The sequence below is a fragment of the Mobula birostris genome, chromosome 2 (assembly GCF_030028105.1).
Source record: "Mobula birostris isolate sMobBir1 chromosome 2, sMobBir1.hap1, whole genome shotgun sequence".
Taxonomy (NCBI): domain Eukaryota; kingdom Metazoa; phylum Chordata; class Chondrichthyes; order Myliobatiformes; family Myliobatidae; genus Mobula; species Mobula birostris.
Genome location: NC_092371.1, coordinates 2,525,919 through 2,531,920, shown reverse-complemented (window position 1 = coordinate 2,531,920; position 6,002 = coordinate 2,525,919). Strand labels below are relative to the sequence as shown.

At 45.3% G+C, this 6,002-nt stretch overlaps 1 non-coding gene across 1 annotated transcript; it reads right to left on the bottom strand.

The window, feature by feature from the left end:
* Positions 1 to 594: 594 nt before the first annotated feature.
* Positions 595 to 666, bottom strand: trnaw-cca (transfer RNA tryptophan (anticodon CCA)). Its single transcript has one exon. It is a non-coding gene; the product is annotated as a tRNA-Trp (tRNA).
* Positions 667 to 6,002: the final 5,336 nt, after the last annotated feature.

Genomic DNA, 6,002 nt, shown 5'->3' with positions numbered 1-6,002 from the left:
CCCATACCAAACTTCTTCAACTATCTGAAGTGAAAAGGCGCTGTTGTGCCCCTTTTACCACACAGCTGTTGTGGACAAACCACGTGAAGTCCTCCGTGACGTGGATGGCGAGGAACTAAAGCTGTTCACCCTCTCAACCCCAGATCCGTTGATGTCAATAGAGGTTAGCCTATCTCCGTTCCTCCTGCAGCCCACAACAAGCTTCTTTGTTTTGAGGGAGAGGTTGTTTTCTTGACACCACTGTGTCAGGGTGGTGACCTCTTATCATAACGTAGAGACAGTCGGAATGCGGAATGTGCTGGAAATGTAGCTCCTTTCCACCGATGCTGAATGACCTACTGCATGCTTCCACTATTTTCTTTTTTTTTAATTTCCAAATCCCAGCAACTGCAGGTTTTGCAATAAAAGAAAAGACGATTTTGTTTCTCGACGGAGTATTTCATTTTCGACACGGCATTTCATTGTTAACAATAGCTACACAGCTCCACTTCCGCGAGCTGTTTTCCGAAGGGTAAAGTGCGTTGAATTCCTGAAAGAACAACTTTGCGGACACGCAGCAGACATTTTGATGACAAAATCGGAAGGCAGCACCTGTGACCTGGACGTGATTCGAACACGTAACCTTCTGATCTGGAGTCAGACGCGCTACCATTGCGCCACGAGGTCGGGCGTTCCGCCGGATTGAGTGAGGTTCACCGGCCATATAGCATTGATAATTGCAGAAGGTAGCCGTTGTTTATAGTTCACCGGCTCGGTTTGCAGAAATTTAGTTGCCGGCCAGCTGTGTTTAATTTGACGCACCATTACTGAGAATTATTCCATGTGTGTACATTCCTGCATCCAGGCGTCGTCAGCTCCAAGTGGTACGGAAGCGAACAAGTTGGACAGAAGTTCATTATCTGAGACTGTGTAGAAACCTTTCTACAACTTCTGCTTCCGATCAGCTGACTGAAATTGTACATTTCCCTTTCATTTTTGCGCCCAGCTGGGTTCCATGGTCTGTATCGTTACATAGCCGTCTTCGTAGTGTCGTAGTTATCACCTTCCCATTACATGCGAATGTTTCCAAGTTCGATATTGACCAAACAGAGGATGGCAGGCTGTTACAACAAGTGCCCGAAGTCTTGCTGCAGAAAATTGTGAATACACTTGCAGTTTGAAAACACCCCAACAAATCCTCAAAAGTCTATGACCAGCTCTGGCTGGACGAAGTACTGGACCAGTGCAAAGCCACATACATTATTTGTAAATGTACACAATTAATCCCACTGTGTTCTCATCGTGCCTGAGTCTTTAGACCCGCCAACAGTCAGCACATCCCCTCCTCGTGAGTATCTCTCTCTCTCACCTCTCTCTCTCACCGTTTATTTCTTTCCGATTACACAGTACTGTTTCTTTTCCTTTGCCTTTCGGATTGAAATCTCCGAGCTGCACACACAGGAAGGAACCCACAGGACCACTAGAGGAATGTGAAATGTCTGGTGTAGTTCAATTGCGGCGGAGTGGTCAAACTTGTTGTAGCGGACATGTCAGGCGTACTCTCTAGTATCTGACTCTTGCCCTTCCACCTCCTGACTGTTACCCACTTACTTGTCTCCGGAGGTCCCGATGTGACTACTTGCCTATAGCTCCTATCTGTCACCTCCTCGTCCAATCACCCAGATGCATTTCAAGACATCATCTCACGCACACACCCGCCTGCACACTACGAACGAACAGAACGAAGTTCGAGGTTAATTTATTATTAAGTTGGACAGTGACGTCGTCGGAAATCTGAAATATGGCATTGGAGCTGTTTGAGTCTCACGGTCATAAGTATAAAGCGAGTAGAGCGGGGGGATGAGTACACGGCCTTGTGGTACACCTGTACTGAAAGACATTGTGGAGCGGTTGTTGCCAATCCGAGCTGGCTGACAGAGTACATACCTCTGCAGACGGAAATGTGTCGGTGCAAACGGGCTCGGCTCATGGACAAATGTCACAACCACTTGGTTTTTCAGTTAATTTCAGCAGGATTCCAAAGTCCCGCCGTTATCATCATTTTTTTCACATGACGAAATTTCATTTCCATTTTAGGCAGACACGGGATTTTGGAACATGTTATTGATGGCTCCCGTGTGATTCTATTTGCTCCGTAGTCAGCAAGGAGCCTCTTTTATTTGGTTGTTCAGTGGCCTATTGTAATTACTTTGAATATGCCCTATGGAATAATCCGGGATTGTTTGCAGCCTAAAAGTTTCGAAACGCTGTTGAAGGCTGATTTTGCGACAAGCACTTGTTAAGAGAGACACGGCTCGACTCTTATTTCGCAACAACCTGCCGTCGACTCTCGTCACCCTGTTGACTTTGTGCCGTAGCGGAACTGGTTCTGAGCTGACGGGGGACAGCTGAAATCGGGCCCGAGAGATTTTTTTTTCATTTTTTCCTCACGGCGATTGCGGCGAGTCGGCTGCGGAATCTTGCCGTTGTATCCCGTTACACACGGAGTCTTTGGCCTTCTGGAAACTCGCAACCCTTGCTGGGAATCTTGTATGTTTAAGTGATCAAGTCCAGCACACAAATCCACATATAGCTTTGCGATAGAATTAAACTAATGCTATTTCCAAATTACAAGGTGCACCGCTCTGTTGTTTATTCTGCGAAAGCCGCTCACTGGCTGCTATACAGTGTCAGCAATTCCTCTTCTCTCGTTTCACTTTGAAGTAGAAAACTGAATGAGAATTCGGTGTAATACCACGAGCATATATCATGAAACCTGATGTTAAGCGGCAACAGTACCTGCGCAATATGCATTTTCTTTTTAAAATCACTGGATGTGTTCTTTACTGGGACAGTCAGCGGGAATCAGGATTTTAGTTAAGAGGTAAAAATTGGCTGTGACTCACCGCCCAAAGATCAGCTTGTCAAAACACACTGGGGAAAACTTTACTTTGGTGAGGGTAGGATTTGAACTTACATCTCCTCAGAGACTGGAGCCAAAATCCATCGCCTTAAACCCTCTGCCACAGTACCACCAAGCCACGAAAAGAACCGAAATCAATTCTCTCTGCTTGAGGTAAAAATGTTAAGAATTTCGAAGTTCGAAGAGTGATACCTACCGGAGCAAAGAGAAAGAGAAAGAAAGGAGAAGAAAGATATGTATATATATTTATATAGTGCTCTCGGTGAGGATCGAACTCACAATTTGATATTTCCCAACCGTGTACTGCCATATAAGGGAAGGTGGGATCTTTACAGATGGGACGGTTTTCACCTGAACTAGATGGGGGATAATATCCTAGCGGGAAGGTTTATTAACGCTCTACGGTGGGGTTTAAATTAGAGTTGCAGGGGGATGAGAAAGGGAACAGTTAGTGGAGAGTTTGTGTAAGACCTCAGACAAAGTTAGGAATAAAGAAGATTGAACATGCTGAGACTAGTGTCCTAAGCTGCCTATATTTCAATGTAAGAAGTTATGGCAGGAAAGGCGGATAATAGTGTTGAAGATGATGTGATCGGTTTACAGACAGAGGCAATGTGTACTGAGGCTGATGACAGGGCAAAATTGCAGTCACAAGATGAGTTGCAACGTAAAAGGCGGACAAAATCGAAAAGGGTGAATACAGAACTGAAGATGTTGTGTTTGAATGCGCATGGTATACGGAATAAAGTAGATGAACTTGCAGCAGAGTTGCATATTGGCAGGTATGATGTTGTAAGCATCACTATATCGTGGCTGTAAGATTATAGCTGGGAGTTTAATGTCGAAGGATACAAATTGTATCGAAACGGTAAACAGCTAGGCGGCGGGGAGGGGGGTGGGAGTACGTTTTCGTGTTGGAAAAAATGAAATCAAATCATTAGAAATAGGTGATATAAGGTCGAAAGTTATGAAATCATTGTGGATAGAGATAAGGAACTGTAAGGGTATAACTACCCTGATGGCAGTTATATACAGATCCTCAAACAGTAGTAAGTATGTGGCCTACAAATGACAACAGGGGATCGTAATGTTACAATAGTCATGGGGGATTTATATATGCAGGTAGACTGGGAAAATCAGGTTGGTGCTGGATTTCACGAGGGGGAGTTTCGAGAGTGCCCACGAGATGGCGCTTTCGAACACATCGTGGTTGAGCCAACCAGAGGGTTAGCGATTATGGATTTGATATTGTGCAATGAACCTGAGTTGATTAGAGTGCTTAAGGTAAAAGAACCCTTGGGGAAAGTGATCATAATATGATCGAATTCACCATGAAATCTGAGAAGGAGGAGTCAAATCTATCAGTATTACAATGGAGTAAAGCAATTTGCCGAGGGACAAAAGAAGCCGAATAAACTCTTCGCGGACTTCCAGCTGGGAGCAGGTATCGATCATAACCGACGTTTCATAGAATCATAGAAAATAGTTGCAGGAGTAGGCCATTCGGCCCTTCGAGCCTGCACCGCCATTCAGTATAATCATGGCTGACCATCCAACTCAGAACCCTGTACCAGCCTTCCCTCCATACCCCCTGATCCCTTTAGCCACAAGGGCCATATCTAACTCCCTCTTAAATATAGCTAATGAACTGGCCTCAACTGTTTCCTGTGGCAGAGAATTCCACAGATTCACCACTCTCTGTGTGAAGACGTTTTTCCTAATCTCGGTCCTAAAAGGCTTCCCCTTTATCCTCAAACTATGACCCCTCGTTCTGGACATCCCCAACATCGGGAACAATCTTCCTGCATCTAGCCTGTCCAATCCCTTTAGGATTTTATACGTTTCAATAAGATCCCCCCTCAGTCTTCTAAATTCCAACGAATATAAGCCTAGTCGATCCAGTCCTCATATGAATGTCCTGCCATCCGAGGAATCAATCTGGTGAACCTTCTTTGTACTCCCTCTATGACAAGAATGTCTTTCCTCAGATTAGGGGACCAAAACTGCACACAATACTCCAGGTGTGGTCTCACCAAGGCCTTGTACAACTGCAGTAGTACCTCCCTGCTCCTGTACTTGAATCCTCTTGCTATGAATGCCAGCATACCATTTGCCTTTTTCACCGCCTGCTGTACCTGCATGCCCACTTTCAATGACTGGTGTATAATGACACCCAGGTCTCGTTGCACCTCCCCTTTTCGATGAGAAACTTTGTCATCTTCTTCAAGGGTGATGCCTGGTTATGTCCAGTCAAGTGGTATTTATACCCTGTAGTCCGTGCTACCTGATTGGTTAGTTCTCATCCAATCAGGCTTCTGCTCTCCCACGATTTTTACAATGGAATTCCAGTTCTTACTTAGAGTGAGACCTTTCCCTTTGGTAAAATGCTTTCATAGTGTGACCTCATGGATTCCGGTCATTCCAACAGTTCCGGGACCATCTGAACAGCATACATCCAAATGTTCAGTTTACGAAAGAGATGGAGAAGAATTGTTCCCTTTCGTTCCTGGACATTCTAATACCGGAAACCGGATGGTAGTTTCGAACATGGTGTCTATCGGAAACTCACTTACACGGACTTATACCTCAACTAGAACAACCAGCATCACGTGTCCTGACGTAGAGCAGCTCTTTCTACTTTGATTAACCAAACGAAATTATCGGACCCCAAGAGTCTCCCTGAGGAGCTGGCCAAAATTAATCTGGAAAAGAACATTGGCAGGGATAATGGCAGAACAGCAATAGCGGAAATTTCTGGCAGAAATTCGAAGCGGAAACTGGAAGAGGAAGAGATATTCTGAAGAGAAGATGACACAACCGTGGCTAACAAGAGTGTTCACGCCAACATAAAAGCCAAAGTGAGGACATATCGTAGAGCAAAAATTAGTGGGAAGTTAGAGGATTGAGAGTCTTTTACAAACAAACAGAAGACAACTACAACTGTCAATAGTGGATGTATCCCGGCCGCACTGGTGGTGGGCAGGCAGTGGAGAAGGGAGCGGATCGGAAGGAGAGGGGGCATTCGCCATCCTTTTTCCCGTTCCGGGTACAGGCAGCTAAGCACGCAGCTCGGCGACGGGATTGGGAAGTGTGAATAGGT